Source organism: Natrix helvetica (genome assembly GCF_964273705.1).
Source record: "Natrix helvetica genome assembly, chromosome: W".
Lineage (NCBI taxonomy): Eukaryota > Metazoa > Chordata > Lepidosauria > Squamata > Natricidae > Natrix > Natrix helvetica.
In genome coordinates this window covers 67,779,269-67,797,568 of record NC_138555.1, presented here as the reverse complement: position 1 = coordinate 67,797,568, position 18,300 = coordinate 67,779,269, and positions in this window count along the sequence as shown.

Genomic DNA, 18,300 nt, shown 5'->3' with positions numbered 1-18,300 from the left:
TCCTCAGACAATGGCCCGGAATTTATCCACAAAGCCACTCAAAAGGTGGCTTCCATCTTAGGGATCACCTGGAAGCTCCATTGTTCGTTCCATGCTCAATCTGGCGGCTTCGTGGAATGCGCGAACCGCACCATTATGGAAAAGATAGCTAAAATCTGCCAGGAAACCCACCTTAAGTGGCCAGATGCCCTGCCTATGGCTCTCTTGGTGGTTCGTTGTGCCCCGAGCAAGGGTCTTGGTCTCTCGCCCTTCGAGCTGTTGTACGGGCGGGTGCCCAAACTCCTGGCCCCCAACCTGCACCCGACCGCTCAGATAGCAGACTCCATCAAAATTAAACAATTGCAAGCCCTGAATGCCATAGTCCTCCAATTGCAAACATATGTATTGTCCTGTCGGCCACATGTTATTGCCACTCCGGCCCATTCCTTCCACCCTGGCCAGGATGTCTGGGTCAAGGACTGGAAAAAGGAACCGTTAGGCCCCAAGTGGAAAGGACCATATAATTGTTGTCATATGTTCTCCCCTTGCTGTTAAGGTCGCTGAGATTAAACCGTGGATCCATTGGTCGCGAGTTAAGTTAGCAGCCCCTCCACAGTGGCACGCGGCCAGCGACCCACACAACCCCTTGAAGCTCACTCTCCGCCGTCATCGTGGCCCTGGCCTGAGGACTGTCACCCCTCCTGACGACACTCCGGACGCTGTCTCTCCACGGACGGGTGACGAATGCTCTCCATCCCCTGCAGGTGGCCCTCCGGAGGCAGTCACCCATCGCACGGGCAACTTACGACGTCTCCCGTGGACCCTTCGCTCCTCCCGTTGCTCCAAATAACTCAATGGAAACCGCCCAGCGCTTGCGCCAAACGGCCTGGATTAGATGAGGCCTTATGCCTTCCGTCTGGGTGGTAGTCATTCTTCTGTTTATCTCCATTGTCATTAATTCCATGTACTTGTACCAACTTCTGCAGGCTCAGGACCCTCCTCTGGTTCTGCCGGAGGGGTTCCCCAAGTCGGTCAACCCTCCAACAGGGGGGAATGGGACACGCCCCGTATACGAAACTATGGGACCGGGCCCCTTTCCACCCTGCGGGAATTGCTTCATGTATGGCCCAGGGGGAAAACAGTTCCTTCATAGTGACTCTTGGTTCCCCGAATGCCATAAAGAGGAAGGGCTCTCCCCTTGTGAGTATGAAAAAACTAACTTTTGGCAATGCAGAATAGACCCCAATGGTACAAAATGGGCCCCCAATGATATTTACAACTCATTCATCATGTGCCACTTGCTAAGGCCCACTCAGGTGCCAATTCCTGGTATCAGACATACCCGACACAAACGTGCCGAAACCACAGCTACTGCCGAGGAGGTGGCCCTCCTGAGGAACATGTTACTCTGGGCGACCGCCTTCTTGGCTAACCAAAGGCAAAAGGCAAAAACCACCCACACTAACGAATTCAGGACCCCTCAGGGAAAAACCATCACACACATTACCGAGAGGAAACATACAGGTACACCAGACAGCGCTTCAGCTGATGAGGTCAAGAGAGCCTGGGCTAACTCAAATATAACAGTAATACCCAAGGAAGTCCTCCAGTGCACCTCATGTATGACAGGCCAAGGCAAAAACATTTTTAAGTTTAAATTAGGCCTGCCCCAAGAGTGCAGCACTTCGGCTACGGCCTCGCTACCGGACTGCACTTTTGGGAAGGATCACCCTCAGGTAAAAATCTGTAAGGGTCGGGCTGGCGTTAGAAACTGTACCCAGGTCCCCCTAAAGCCTCAAGTGTATAAAAGGTGCCAGGGTTCGACCAGTATCACCTGTTACCTTCCAAAACCCCAAGGTCTAGACAGCTGCACACCTTGCATGAAAAAGGCTTGGGTGGGCACTCGCACCATTGACACTCTGATATACCACACTGAGGCCCCCCCAAAGTGTATACCACAAGCTACCAGGTGCACCACCAATGGCACCATGTACAGTTACTGTTTGCAGGGAACTGACTTGGTGTGCTACAGTCCAGAACTCCCTATACGGATGAATGTTTCTGTTTGGGCAGGCCTCAGCCTTACCTCTCAGGAACACTCATGGCTCTATTACCTAAACTCCACAGTTGCCCTGAAGCAGGGAACACAACCCCTGACTGTTGTCTTTGATGTGTGTGCTGCCATGGACAAAGCGGTCCATATCACCTGTGGGGACAGTAGCTGGCAAAGCACATATCGATCTGCACATAAATACCTATGCCCAAGGAATTTGGACCCTAACAAGGGCAACCCTGATGACTTCAGCCCTTGTGAAAACCGAATGGTATGTACAGGTTGGGATTGTGTATGCAAATACACAGGCCAAGGAACACACTCCGGCTGTCCACACATTGCCAAGTTTGAAAGGATCCCTGGTAGTAATCTGGTATCGATCCAGGTGTCTCGAGACCACCCCCCTCAGGTTAGTTACGGTATTGGGATTGAGGGGTCTGGGAGGGATCCTGTTACCTACATCACCATTCGCCTCCAGACTAAAAATGATGGGGAATTAAAGTCTCTTGGTTGGTCAGTCTATGACAACCTTCGAGAATTAGAAAAACCACTCCCCCTAAGCACCAAGGCAGTCAATTTGTTTGTGGAAATGGCCGAGGTGGTTGCAAAGTCCCTCACGGTCAAAAACTGCTTTGTGTGTGGTGGAACCAACATGGGAGAACAGTGGCCATGGGAAGCTTTGGAAACTAGCCCCGAAGTGTATAACAACATGAGTCAAAATGGCAATATCACTAGCCGAACTGATCCCTCAGGCATAGTCTGGACGCTCACCACAAACTTGGTGGGGCAGAATTGCTTTGTCCGAAATGGATCAGTCCCGGTGGGCCATCTCATTTGTCTAGGTACATGGGATGTCAATTACACCGAATGGACATCACCATCCGATCTGCCAGCCCCTCCAAAATTCAACAGCACTTTCCTCCCTTTTATTAGCTCTAATCCTGAGTTCCCCGGTCCATGGGTTGCCCCTACCAATATGTATTGGATTTGTGGCAACACTGCTTATGAGGTCTTGCCCCCGTATTGGTCTGGGTCATGCATTCTGGGATGGATAAAACCCTCCTTTTTCCTCCTCCCCATTCAGAAACACCAAGTCTTAGGGGTACCTCTGTATGAACACATAGGGGCTCGTAGAAAGAAAAGGGAGTCAGAGCATGCATTCTCCAACTTCCCTTGCAAAGAACTGGCCAAATACGAAGAACAAACATTCTGGGATTCGGAACGTATTGTTTGCACCTATGGGAAGGCCACCTGGGCTGAGGATGGTTCATGGGGGTACCGCACTTCTATATACATGCTGAATCCCATTATTAGGCTCCAGGCGGTCTTGGACTTAGCAGGTGAGAGAATTGATAAGTCACTCAACATTTTGGCCACAACAGCAGATAAACTACGCACAGCCGTATATCAAAACCGGCTGGCCCTAGACTATCTGCTGGCCAAGGAAGGTGGGGTATGTGGTAAATTTAACCTTACCAACTGCTGTCTCCAGATAGATGAAACTGGCTCAGTTATAAAGCAACTGACCACTGAAATGAGGCAACTCACCCATTTCGAGGGACAGGATTGGAAGGGGTTTGGCTTCTCCTTGGCCTTTGGGTCCTGGTTTCCCAAACTCCCAGGGCTGCAGGCAATAGTGGCCCTCATTGGCCTCATTGCTGCTGGATGTGTTATTCTCCCTTGCATCCTCCCCATTTTTGTCAGGACCATTAGTAACAGTCTCTCACTTCTCGTCGACAAAAAGGCTTCTGCGAAAGCCTTAGCTCTTCGCGACTTAGAAGGAGAGTATGTCACATTGCTCCACCAAGACAAGGAAGAACCCCCACTCTGGCGTCCTTGGGATGGCCCCGAAAATGTCTATGAAACTCCCCAGTAAGCTATCACATACAGGTGAAGTTTCAACAGGGGGGAATGAGGCAGCAGGTAGATAACCCCCTCACCTGAAGGGTATAGGAGCCCCCAGACTCCTTGATAAAAGCATTAATTAAGTCTGCATATTAAAAGGACTTCTGTAGCTTGCATAGGAAGTATTACAAATCTTACTGGAACATACGTTGCAACATGCTTCACGAGTTGGGCACAGAAGGAAACAGATTGGGTAAGATATGAAACTGCCATTTAGCGTATTAATAAACTTTAGTATTGAGAGATTGCTAATGCTAACTTTTTCACTTCTCTTTCTGTAATCTTCCAAAAAGTACATTTCCAACATATTACTGTAAAATGTGTAATAATGATGAATCCGATATGTAAACTCCCCTCGCACCTCCTTTTCCTTGGAAGAACACGCCTGTGTAAACCCCCTGAATCCAGGTGGGTATAAAACCTCTGTCCTGGGCCTACCCAGGGCAGTTCAGACTTTGCTGTGTTAACGCTCTGAACTCTGATGCATCAATAAACCTGTTTTCTCTTGCACCTTGTGGTCTCACGTCCCATCTCTGGCTGACTGAGGTTTCCTGCCCCAGTTTGCCGCAACAGTTTTATGTGATTTATAATCCATGTTCTGATTTACAATGCCATTAAAATCTCCCATCATACAAATGTCAACATAGTCTAAGTCACAGATTTTCTTGTGGAGTTTTTTATAAAATTCATCTTGTTTTTCATTAGGTGTGTAAATTGCAATTAAGAGTATTTTCCTAGTATTATCCATAATTTCCACCATCAAAATTCTTCCATCTTCATCTGTATATATTTGTTTCGCTGGAATTTTGTCTTTAATATAAAAGATCACTCCTCTTTTCTTACAGTCAGCCAAAGAGGTAAATTTTTTTCCAAGTTTTGGTTGTACTAATAAGTGACCATATCTTTGTTGAATATGTACTTCTTGTAAGCAAATTATGTCTAATTTTAACTTTTCTAATTTGTGAAATATTTTCCTTCTTTTAATTGCTGAGTTAAGTCCATTCATATTAATTGTAAGCATTTTTTTCTTCCATCATTATGTTTTATATATAGGATGTATGGCTCTAGTTGATCTTGGTTCCTGTTGTTCTCTGATCTCTACACCCCCTGCGGCACCTATTTCAATATCAATCCCACCTACATCACCTTCCACCTTCTCAGTTTCAGTTATGGGTGTATCTAAAAGTTGCACCAATAATTCTTCTTTCCCAGACTTCTCGGCCTTTCAGATGATCTGTATAGAAGGCTTCTGCTTTTTCAATTGTATCAATTCTATACCTTTGTCCTCTCCACAGGAATATTAGACCTTCCGGTATCAGCCATCTATAGTTAACTCCTATCTTAAGTAGGATTGTAGTCAGGAATTGATAGTTTCTTCTCTTCTCTCTCACTCTTCTTGGGCTTTGCTTTAGGACTGCAATCTCCTTGCCTTTGTATTCCAATTTTCTGTCTCTTGTTTTCTGCAATATTTGTAATTTCAATGTTTTTTTTTGGTGAATCTTACATGGACTTCCCTTGGAAGAGCATTTCTCGTTGCATATCTTGTATTTACCTGAAATATCTCATCCATGCCATCCATCATCTTTTCTTGGGGTATCTCTAACACATCTGTCAGAATTTCAATTATTATTTGTGGGAGATTCTCTCCCTTTTCTTCTATTATATTTTGAAATCTTAAGAAATATTCAGAATGTTCCATCTCCCATCCTATTATCGCACTGCTTTCTTTTTCCATTTCGCTCAATCTACTGTTGAGTTCTTCATCCCTCTTCTCTCTTTGTTTTGCTCTTTCAGCAATTTTTTGCATTCTGTCTTCTTGTTTCATAATCCATTGTTGAATATTTTCTATCTTTCCCACTGTCATGCCTGTTTTCTGTTCTATGTTCCCAATTCACTGATCCATTGTCTCCATCCTCTTTTCCATATTTTCATATCTCTTTACAAGCGTATCTAGTTTTTCATCAGTGCTTGCTTGTAGTTTTTGTATTGCTTGCATAATTGCCTCTAATGATGTAGCCTTCTCTTTTTCCTGTTGAATCATTGTCTGTATTGATTTTTGTCCTCCTGCTGGAGAGGAGGCAGGGGTCGTTGTTGTGGAGCCCACTGGTGTTGTCTTTCTACTCATCTTCCTGATTATATTCTTTCTTTTTCTTTTTGTAACTCGATCCAAATAAGATTAACTGTCAGGGGAGAAAAAGAAAGGGCAGAGAAAAAAATAAGAAAAGAGAGAAAAAGATATCCCAGAAGATCACTGGGATATCTCAAGAATATAGAACAAGAAGAAATAAATAGGTATGACAAATAGGCAAGAAGGTCAGAGTTAAAGTAAAAAAGAGTATATGAGATGTAGTAAAAAAAAGGAAAAAAAAAACAAAAGACAATAAAAATCTTAACCACCTTGTCCAATTAGTTCCAATTCATAGAGTCCAACTTAAAAAAGAGAAAGAAGAAAGAAGAAGAATAGGGGAATTGGAACATCATAAAAAAGGGAAGGGACTAAAAAGAAAAAAGGAGCAAGAAAAATTTTGCTTGCAGGTTCCTTTAATTCAGTCCATTTAGGTTTAAAAACAAACCATCCAGATGTCTCATATATCTCAAATATCTCAAGAGGGCGAGAAGAAAAGAAAGAAAGAAAACCAATATTCAACACTTCAAAACTTCATAGCTTCAACAAAAAAGAGAAAAGAGGGCAGACAAAAAGAAACCATCACATCCCAGGCAAAGTAGTGTAAACAAAGCAAAAAAGCAGGGGAGAGAGCGTTCAAAGTTTTTCCCCTTTTAGTGTAGAGGCTTTTCCAAGGTCACTCCAATTTCCCTTATATGTTTTCATTCATCTTCCAAAATAGGGTCCCAGACCCTAAAGTTCCACAAGAAACATCTGAATAAACAACTATGTTCTTGCCTCTTATCAGGTCTTAACCTTGAGTAGAAGAGTTTCTCTCTAAACAGTTCCAGCAGTAAGAATTGGCAACTTTGTTTCAAGATCTGCTAGGTGGCAGTGTTAAATTGTATCCAACTTCAAGGCTCTTACAAGTCTGCCTTAAAATAGAATATTCAAAGAAGAAAGCCCAAAAGGTAAAAAAAATAATGAGGACAAAAAAAAATTTTTTTTTTAGGGCAGCTTAAGAATAAAAGGATAGGCTTATTGAATTCACTTCAAAAAGTCAAAAAATTAGCAATGAAGAGAAAGCTCCAGCAATGAATCCATTTTAAACTGTAGCAAAAGTCCAGCCTGGCTTCCGGTAATAAAAAGGGCAAAAAACCACCGGATGGTTTCAATTAACTATGCTTAAAACCGCCGCTAAGTCTCTGGTTATTCTCATTTTACCTTCAGTTTCCAAATTTAGGGTGCTCTTTTGCATTAAGAAAAAAAAATAGAAAAAGTCTCACCAAATACTTGTGTTTGCATAATGTTGAATTCCAATATTGCATGGTCACTTGCCCCCAGGGTTCCTGTGGCTTCAACACCTTCTATCATTTCCTCTCTGTTAGTGAGAACTAAGTCCAATATGGCTGATCCCCTTTTTGCCTTCTCTACCTTTTGGGAAACAAAGTTGTCTGCTAGGTTCATTAGGAACCTGTTGGATCTTCCACTTGGTGCAGAGTTTGTTTCCCAGTTGATGTCAGGGTAGTTAAAATCCCCCACTACTATTGTGGTGTGCTTCCTACATACCTTAGTTAGCTGACTAGCAAAAAGTTCGTCTACTTCCTCTGCTTGGTTGGGTGGCCTGTAGTATAGACCTATGGCAATGTTATTTTCCCCCAACCTTTAATATTGACCCAAATGCATTCAAGAGTGCTAACTTTTGTCTCACTGTTAATGTGCAGCCCCCTCCTTCCTATTGCAGAGCAGAATAAAAGAACAAACAGTTTTTTCTGAGGCAGCTACCCTGCGAAGCCCTCCCTCCCTCTTCAGTGAGAGGCAGGAAAGGAGCAAAGTTCTTAATTGACAAGGCAAAGAAATGAAGACAAAAGAAAATGTTTTATTAGAATTCATATTCCTCACTCTCATGTCCATTCCATCCACACCTGGGTCTTATGGCCATATATGACCCTTCCTCTGATCCTCAGGGCCTCATCACTGCATATATTCCATCATCTGATCCTTCAAGAGGACTCCAGCTAGAGTAAGTTACTAAGGACTAAATGCAATCTGTTAGTAGGCTGGGAAGAATCCTAAAATGGAGGCAATGGAGGAGGAGCTTCCGGCAATGGCGGTCGCCTCCTGAAGCTCCGGAACACCAAGGAGCTCGGCGATGGGGGAAAGAGGCTGTATCCGGCCCTCGTTCCATCTGAGGGCCGGGAGTCAGACAGCATGACCACCCTGGCCCATTTTGGACCCATTTGGGTCCGCCAGGGTGGGTCGGGAGGCTGGAGGGAAGGCTAGAGAGAAGATGGTGTGCGGAGTGTGCGGAGTGGGGAGAGAAGCTGGCAGCGGAAATGGTGGCGTTGCGACAGCGGCGGCAGCAGCATTGGAGAGAGCGGGAGGAAGGAGGAATGTGAGGCTGCGAGCTGTGAGCTGTGAGCTGTGAGCTGAGAGGCTGCGTGAGAGAGGCTATAGCCGCGGTGATGCCGGGTAGAGAAATGTTGGAACGTTGGAAGGAGAGAGGCTGGTGAGCAAACGTTGGAAGGAGAGAGGCTGGTGAGCAAAAGCTGGAAGGAGAGAGGCGGGTGAGCAAACGCTGGAAGGAGAGAGGCTGGTGAGGCTGGTGAGCAACGTTGGAAGGAGAGAGGGAAGAAGAAGTTGGAAGGAGAGAGCCTGGTGAGCAGGGAGGATTGGAAGGAGAGAAGGAGAGATTGGAGAGAGTAAAGAAGGAGTTGGAAGGAGAGAAGCTGGTGAATAGAAGGACGCTGGAAGGAGAGAGGCTGGCACCAACAACAGCAGCCGCTGAAAGAGCTGCCATGGACGCCAGGAACATCATTAGGACATTGGGTGAGACCTACCAACATCTGGATTTTGGGTGGGAGTCATGAGAGAGCAGGACTGGAATGGAGGCTGGGGGCGACTGGGGGTGGCCTGGAACACCGGAGGCCACCGGAAGCCCTATATTAGGGCCATGGGTAGGCCACAGGGATGCCTAGGCCAAGACCATCTGCCCCCAAGAACATCGGCCCCCTCCCAATTGGGAACCCCATTCCTTAAGAACTCCAGATTACTATCTATAAACTCTCTCTATGAACTCCCACCCACCTAGGATCATCTAGGCTGCTACCACCCTTTGGACCATCTCTCCACCACCCAGACCACCACTTGGACATTTGATTACTCTTCCCCCACCCTTTTTTTTTTGACTGACCACTCATCATCTACAACACCTTTGACCCCATCGTGACCCCAAGATTTTTAAGATTATTTATTTGAGGCTAGACCTCCCTCTCGCAGGCATGGCCGTTGACACTTGTAAGGGCCCGCCTTGATGACGGGTTTATAGACCCCGAGAGGTGGAAGAAACGGAAGCTTAGGGGGTTTTTAACTAAATGTTTTTTATCTTTTTTAGGGGGTTCCAGGGAGGTTTTTAGGGGGGGGGGAATCTGTCCAGGAGGGGGGCCAGTGCCAGGCGAACAGGTGAGTCTAGGAGGGAAGTGAGTGTGGTGGAGGGGGGGAGGGGAAAGAACATTCCAATAGAGGGTTGTCTTATTACATCGGTCGCGGGGAGGAGGGGATGCGAGGACAGGAGAAGACCACAACGTCGGTTGGGAGACCGTGGTTGTTGGTTACACCCAGTCGTTTGTACCAACCCCCGCAATCTAGGTGGTCAGGAACTACAGAGCCAGGGCCTGAGGCTGATGCTTTGCAACGCAAGGTCCGTGATCAACAAGGCCACCCTCATTAATGAGTTGATCTCAGAGGGGGAGCTGGACCTTGCAGGGATAACGGAGACCTGGTTGGGCCACGAGGGTGGTTTACCCCTCGTGGAAATGTGCCCACCGGGTTTCCGTGCATTCCATCAGCCTTGGCCCTGGGTAAGGGTGGTGGGGTGGCGGTAGTTATACGGGAATGTCTAGAGCCGAGGGAGTTCACTGTACCTCAGATACCCGGATGTGAGTCCCTTGGTGTGAAATGGGGCCCAGGGAGGCAGTGGGGCTTGCTGATTGTATACTTGGCTCCTCGCTATGCGTCAGCAGCCCTGCCCGAGCTCCTCGAGCTGATCTCAGAGACGGCAGTTGAGACCCCCAAGCTTGTGGTTATGGGGGATTTCAACTTGCCGTCGACGGGGGAAGCATCCGAGGTAGCTCGGGAGTTCATGGCTTCCATGACAGCCATGGACCTGACCCAATTAATTCAGGGCCCCACACATGAAGGTGGCCACACTCTGGACCTTGTTTTCGTATCTGAACAGTGGACAAGTGATCTGGGAAGAGGGGATGTAACCATCACTCCCCTGTCATGGTCAGATCACTCATGTCTCCGGCTGGACTTCCCTGGCGCTACCCCCCACCGCGAGGAGGCGGAACCAAACTGTCTAAGTTGGTACCGCCCCAGGCGCCTGATGGAACCGGATAGGTTCCAGACGGAGCTTGGGCCATTCCCTGTAGCCCTGACCCCCTCTCGCTCCAAGAACCTAGTGGCCGCCTGGAATAGGGCGGCCGCTGGGGCCCTGGACCGAGTTGCGCCTTTGCGGCCTCTCCTGCGGCGACGACCCACCCGGGCTCCTTGGTTCACCGAGGACCTGAGGGTGATGAAGCGCCATAGGAGACGCCTAGAGGGCAGGTGGAGGTCCTCACGCTCCGAATCTGACCGAACACAGGTAAGAGCCTATTCACGGACTTACCTTGTGGCATTAAGAGTGGCCAAACGCAGACATTGTGACCCGCTCCCTCTTATCACAGAGGACGCGGGAAGCCCCTTTACAGGGCAGAGCAGAGGAGTTTGGGGAATATCTGCAGGACAAAATCGCTCAGATCCGGAGCGGATGGGCCCCCTTCAGTGGACCAGAGGAGCCGCCAACAGTGAGTCTTGTGAGACCATTCTGGGAGGAGTTTGATTCTGTTGCCCCCGAGGATTTGGATAGGTTGCGTGGACGGCTGCGACCGACCACATGTTTAATGGACCCGTGTCCCTCCTGGTTGGTACTGGCATCCTGGGAAGTGACACGAGGCTGGCTACTGGGCTTGGTGAATGCCTCTTTGAGCGAGGGGTCCTTACCTGCCGCCTTGAAAGAGGCAGTGGTGAGGACCTTACTCAAGAAGCCTTCGCTTGACCCGTCGGAGCTAGCTAATTATCATCCAGTCTCCAACCTTCCCTTTTTAGCGAAGGTTGTAGAGAATGTGTGGTGGCACAGCAGTTTCCACGACACCTTGAGGAATCCGAATATCTAGACCCACGCCAGTCCGGCTTCCAGCCCGGACATAGCACGGAGACGGCCTTGGTCGCGTTGGTTGATGATCTCTGGAGGGCCAGAGATAGGGGTTGTTCCTCTATCCTGGTCCTATTAGATCTCTCGGCGGCTTTTGATACCATCGACCATGGTATCCTATTGCGCCGGCTGGGGGGGATGGGAGTTGGAGGCACCGTTCTGCGGTGGTTCGGCTCCTTCCTCTCCGACCAGACGCAATGTGTGTTGGCAGGGGGGCAGAGGTCGACCCTAAGGCCACTCACTTGTGGGGTGCCCCAGGGGTCGGTCCTCTCACCCCTTCTGTTCAACGCATATGTGAAGCCGCTGGGGGAGATCATCCGTGGTTTTGGGGTGGAGTATCATCTGTACGCTGATGATACGCAGCTGTACATTTCCACCCCAGACCACCCCAACGAGGCTGTCGAGGTGATGACCCGGTGTTTGGAAGCCGTCGGGGTCTGGATGGGGGACAACAGACTCAAGCTCAACCCCTCCAAGACTGAGTGGCTGTGGCTACCGGCACCCCGGTTCAGTCAGTTGTTTCCATCACTGACCATAGGGGGCGAGCAATTGCCCCCTGTGGAATGGGCGCGCAATTTGGGCGTCCTCCTAGATGCCCGGCTGTCAATGGATGACCATGTGGCAGCCGTGGCAAGGGGGGCGTTCCACCAGGTTTGCCTGGTGCGCCCATTGCGCCCCCTACTGGACCGGGATGCCCTACGCACGGTCACTCATGCACTGGTGACGTCTCGGCTGGACTACTGCAATGCCCTCTACATGGGGCTTCCCTTGGGATGCGCTCGAAGACTGCAGCTAGTCCAGAACGCAGCCGCGCGGGCTATTATGGGGAGTACTAGGTACTCCCACGTAACACCGCTCCTGCGCGAGCTGCACTGGCTGCCTGTGGTCTTTCGGATGCGTTTCAAGGTGTTAATTACCATCTTTAAAGCGCTCCATGGCTCAGGACCTAGGTACTTGCGGGATCGCATCCTACCACACACTTCCCTGCGACCGATTCGCTCTCACAGGGAAGGACTCCTCCGGGTGCCGTCCACTAAGCAATGCCAACGGGCGGCGCCTAGGAGTAGAGCCTTCTCTGTGATGGGCCCAACCCTCTGGAATGACCTCCCCCCCCCCGATATCAGAACCACCACCGACTTCCGCTCCTTCCGACAAAAACTGAAGACTCACCTGTTCCGTTTAGCCGGCCTGGCCCATTCATAGTTCATTCTACCTCCTGGCAGATATTTTAATTGGGTATTTTTAGGGTTATTTAAATATTGTTTTTAACTGCTTTGCTTTTTGTACAGTTTCTTGTTGCCTCCTCTTTTATGTTTGTATTTATGTTTGTATTTTCTATCTATTGATGTGTTTTATCTGACTGTACACCGCCCCGAGTCCCTTTGGGGAGAGGGGGCGGTATAAAAGTCTAAATAAAAGTAAGTAAGTAAAAGTAAAATGTTGAAACACAAAACAAGCAAATGAACAAGCACAAATGTTAGGAATGTAAGCTAACGGTTGGGTCAGCAATATATAAGCCAAGGGAGTACTACTGTTTCTTTAAGTACCGCTGTAAAATGTGATTGGTTGCCGTTACCTCAAGCAGCCGTAAGATGGAGCCAGAATGACTGTTAGCTCTCTGTTCGTTAGATGCTGATCGGTGGATACTGCTTGTATCGTGAGTTACTGTGGTTTTGCTACTGTTAGCGACTTTGTGTGCTGAACTGATTATATGATACTGGAATGTGTTCGATGGATAACTGACTGACTGAACCATGTGTAAATTGAACTCTGAATACCTCTATTCTCCACATAAGTAAAATATTATTACTTTTACTATTCGGTGTCCCTGTATGCTGGTTTGTGCGTGTTCTTCCACACCACTCTCATTACGCTTCTCTGCACACTTGCTCTCCTAACGGGGAGCTTACCTAACACTGGTTATGGGCCCAGGTTGTACCAGACATAGCTAAAGGAGAGTTGGTGTCAATACGCAATACGGTATACAGACAGCTGTTTAGTTTGTGATTGTTACTATAATGGAGAAGATGGCACATGCCCCATCAACAGTTCTATCACTAATAACCCGGTTGGATGGGACAACCTATGTTTCCTGGTCTATGAAATGCAACCTACTCCTGCATAAAGAGGGATTATGGGATGCTGTACAGAATCCACCGGACGTAACTTCTTGGAATCCAGATGTCGAGGATGATGCCAAGAGATATGTTAGCTCATTTAAACTTTATGAAAGGAGTTTTCCAAGAGCTACATGAAAAAGAACTTATTTTCTCAGAGTTACATCAAGTCTACGTCATTCTGTCCTCACTGGATGAGAGTTATGATGATTTCGTATCTTAACCCGAAAGGAACTAACATTGACTGACATAACTGCACACCTGCTGAAAGAGTCAAGAAGAAGGATGGAAAGAGAACAACTGAAAGAGAAACCACCACAACATGAGGAGTCACCTTCAACTGCCTATACTATTAGAAAATGTTTTTCTTGTGGGGCTAAGGGGCATATAGCTAGATTCTGTAAAAATGCAAAAGAACAGAATACTAGAAAGGCTAAGAAAAATGCTAATGTCTACATAGCTATGTCTACTTTGACTATCTCTAGCACTGCACCAATAAGCCATGATTCATGGGTTGTTGATAGTGGAGCATTACAGTGCATTACTAGAAATAGAAACTGTTTTGTAAACATGTCCGTGAGCAAGCAACATGTATCTTTGGCAAATGGATGGAAGGTGAAAGCATCTGGTGAAGGTACTGCATATTGTTCATTTGTAAATGAGCATTTATCCATGTTGTATGTACCTAAATTGAAATTTAATTTATTATCAGTAAGGGCTCTAGTTAATATTGGCTATGTAGTAACCTTTAGGGGAGATAACTGTATCATTGAAAAGGAAGGTAATAGGGTTACTGCCAAATTAACAAATGGTTTATATGTTATATCTGCTGCCCATACAGCTAACTCAGTGTATGATAATGTGAAACCACATGATGAATGCATACATTTACTACATAGGCGTATGGGGCACATTAATTTCAAGATGCTGCAACAAACTGTTAAATTGTCAGAAGGAGTAAAATTAAAACCTTGCAGTAAATACTTACATTGTAATGTGTGTAGTCAGGAGAAAAGCAAGGTTACTCCAGCAAACAGACAGAATGGTTTTAAAACAAAGGAACCTCTGGAAGTTGTTTTTGCTGATCTAATTGGACTTATGAAACCCAGTTTGGGAGGTGCCTGTTATGTTTTGAGTATCATGGATCATTATTCAAGATACGGTTTCTGTTATTTACTGAAAAACAAAACAGAAACATTTCAAAACTTCTGTAATTGGCTAAGATTTGCTGAAAGAAAAATGCAATCTATGGTGATTACTGTTGTAACCAATAACGGAACTGAGTTTTTCGTAGGTTACGAGGCCAACCATAGATCATTTAGGTTTTGGGAAAAAGGCACCACTAAAGCATACTGTAGCGTTAGTGCTCGATTTTTTGAATCCGTTGGGTGGGATAAATTGGAATATAACAATGAGGGTATTAACTTGGGGTATGAACTTAATAGTATAGGCTGTAGGCTTATCTTTTCAGAGGTTTTACCTGTATATAAGGAACAAAAAGGGAAGGGCCAGCGTGTAGCAGAGTTTAATGTTTGGCTAAAGGAGTGGTGTAAAAGGGAAGGCTTTGGTTTTATTAGTCATGATGCCTGTAGCTGGTCCAATGAAAAACTGTACAAAAGAGATGGGTTGCACCCATCCAAGAAAGGGACTGAGTTACTTGGCATTAAATTCACAGATTTTCTTGATAAACATTTAAACTGAAGAGCGGGGACAGAGAATTAATAGATACAGAACATTTCTGTCACCAGCAAACTAAAATTCATAGGGTTATAAGTGCATGTAACATAGATGTGTGTGTGGGTAAGATTATCACTCCTGCTGTCAAGCAAAACCAAGCATTTAATAGTGATTGCCATACCATGTGCATGAATCACACAAGTGGCAAGAAAATAGGGGCAGTCAGGCATAACACAGGTTATGTAGACAGTAAACACAAGGTCAATCAAAATGGACTCAAATGTCTATACACCAATGCACAGAGTATGAGGAATAAACAGGGCAAATTAGAAATTCAAGTAAAAGAGGGCAGTTACGATATTATTGCCATTGCAGAAACTTGGTGGGATGAAACCGACAAATGGAACATACAGCTAGAAGGATTTAAATTATTTAAAAGAAATAGATCAAATAAAAGAGGAGGTGGAGTTGCACTATATATAAGAAATAACTACGTCTCTACAGAAATAGAGCACAACAATGATGAGAACTATCCTGAATGCATTTGGGTCAATATTAAATGTTGCGGGGGAAATGACATTGCCATAGGTCTATACTACAGGCCACCCAACCAGGCAGAGGAAGTAGATGAACTTTTTGCTAGTCAGCTAACTAAGGTATGAAGGAAGCACACCACAATAGTAATGGGAGATTTTAACTACCCTGACATCAACTGGGAAACAAACTCTGCACCAAGTGGAAGATCCAACAGGTTCCTAACAAACCTAGCAGACAACTTTGTTTTCCAAAAAGTAGAGAAGGGAACAAGGGGATCAGCCATATTGGACTTAATTCTCACTAACAGAGAGGAAATGATAGAAGGTGTTGAAGCCATAGGAACCCTGGGGGCAAGTGACCATGCAATATTGGAATTCAACATTATCCAAACACAAGTAGTAGAACAAAGTCAAACTAGAGTCTTGGACTTTAAGAAAGCTAATTTCAATAAACTTAGAGTGAGCTTGGGAAAAATTCCATGGATGAGAATCCTCAAGGGGAAAACAACTCAAGAAGCTTGGGAAATTTTGAAAAATGAGATTACAAAAGCCCAGTCTAGCACAATACCAATGAAGAAGAAAAATACCAGCTCCCAAAAGAAACCAGCATGGCTGCATAAAGAACTATCTGACAAACTGAAAGACAAAAAAGGTAAGTATAAAAAGTGGAAGGAGGGGGACATAACTAAGGCAGAATATCAGCAAATAGCCCGAGCCTGTAAAGATGAAGTGAGGAAAGCTAAGGCTCACAATGAAGAAAGGCTTGCCACAAAAGTAAAAATTAACAAAAAAAGCTTCTTCCAACATGTTAAAAACAAGAAAAAAGTTAAGGAAACAATTGGTCCATTGCTAGGAGAAAGTGGCAAGAAAACAGTCCAACCTATCAAAAGCAGCACCACAAAAATCAGATTAGGAACACAAATTGAAATAGGGAAGAAAATGGTAAGTGAGCACCTGTCTACCCTAGACGAGTTCAAATCACCAGGACCGGATGGATTACACCCCAGGGTTCTGAAGGAACTAGCAGACGAGATCTCAGAACCACTGAATTATATCTTTCAGAGATCCTGGAACACCGGGGAACTACCAGAGGACTGGAAAAGAGCTGATGTGGTTCCCATCTTCAAAAAAGGGAAAAAATTAGATCCAGGAAACTACAGACCTATCAGCCTGACCTCAATACCAGGAAAGATTCTGGAAAAAATAATCAAGCAACGAATTTGCGAACACCTAGAAGCAAACAAAGTAATAGCCAAAAGCCAACATGGATTTGTCAAAAACAGATCATGCCAGACTAATCTTATTGCATTCTTTGATAATGTGACAAAATTAGTGGACCAGAGGAATGCCGTCGATATAGTTTACTTGGACTTCAGTAAGGCTTTTGATAAGGTAGACCATAACCTACTACTAGATAAAGTAGAAGAATGTGGGTTAGACAGCATCACCACCAGATGGATTCGTAAGTGGCTGACCAACCGCACTCAACGTGTATTCCTCAATGGAACTGCATCTACATGGAGGGAAGTATGCAGTGGAGTACCCCAAGGCTCTGTTTTAGGCCCAGTACTCTTCAACATCTTCATCAATGATTTGGATGAGGGAATAAATGGGGAACTCATCAAATTTGCAGATGACACCAAGCTGGCAGGAATAGCCAACACTCCAGAAGACAGGCTTAAGATACAGAAGGATCTTGACAAACTTGAACATTGGGCACTATCTAATAAAATGAAATTCAATGGTGAAAAGAGTAAGGTTCTACATTTAGGCAACAAAAATGGAATGCACAGGTACAGTATAGGTGGTACCTTGCTCAGTAGTAGTAACTGTGAAAGGGATCTTGGAATCCTAGTGGACAACCATTTTAATATGAGCCAGCAGTGTGCAGCAGCTGCCAAAAAAGCCAACACAGTTCTAGGCTGCATCAACAGAGGGATAGAATCAAGATCACGTGAAGTGTTAATACCACTTTATAATGCCTTGGTAAGGCCACACTTGGAATACTGCATTCAGTTCTGGTCGCCACGATGTAAAAAAGATGTGGAGACTCTAGAAAGAGTGCAGAGAAGAGCAACAAAGATGATTAGGGGACTGGAGACTAAAACATATGAAGAACGGTTGCAGGAACTGAGTATGTTTAGCTTAAGAGAAAGAAGGACTAGGGGAGACATGATAGCATTGTTCCAATATCTCAGGGGTTGCTACAAAGAAGAGAGAGTCAAACTGTTCTCCAAAGCACCTGAGGGCAGAACAAGAAGCAATGGGTGGAAACTAATCAAGGAGAGAAGCAACTTAGAACTGAGGAGAAATTTCCTGACAGTTAGAACAATTAATCAGTGGAACAGCTTTCCTCCAGAAGTTGTGAATGCCCCAACACTGGAAGTCTTTAAGAAGATGTTGGATAGCTATTTGTCTGAAACGGTATAGGGTTTCCTGCCTCGGCAGGGGGTTGGACTAGAAGACCTCCAAGGTTCCTTCCAACTCTACTATTGTATTGTAATGATGTAATTATTGACACCCAGGTATTCCCTAGTGATGTAACAAAGACACCAGCTATAGCAATTAAAGAGGAAGTGCAGAGTCAGGAGGAGTTAGAAGAACGGGAGCAGACGCAACAGGAGAGTCCACTGGTGAGCCCTGAGTTGCCTAGACGTTCAACCCATGTAACATGA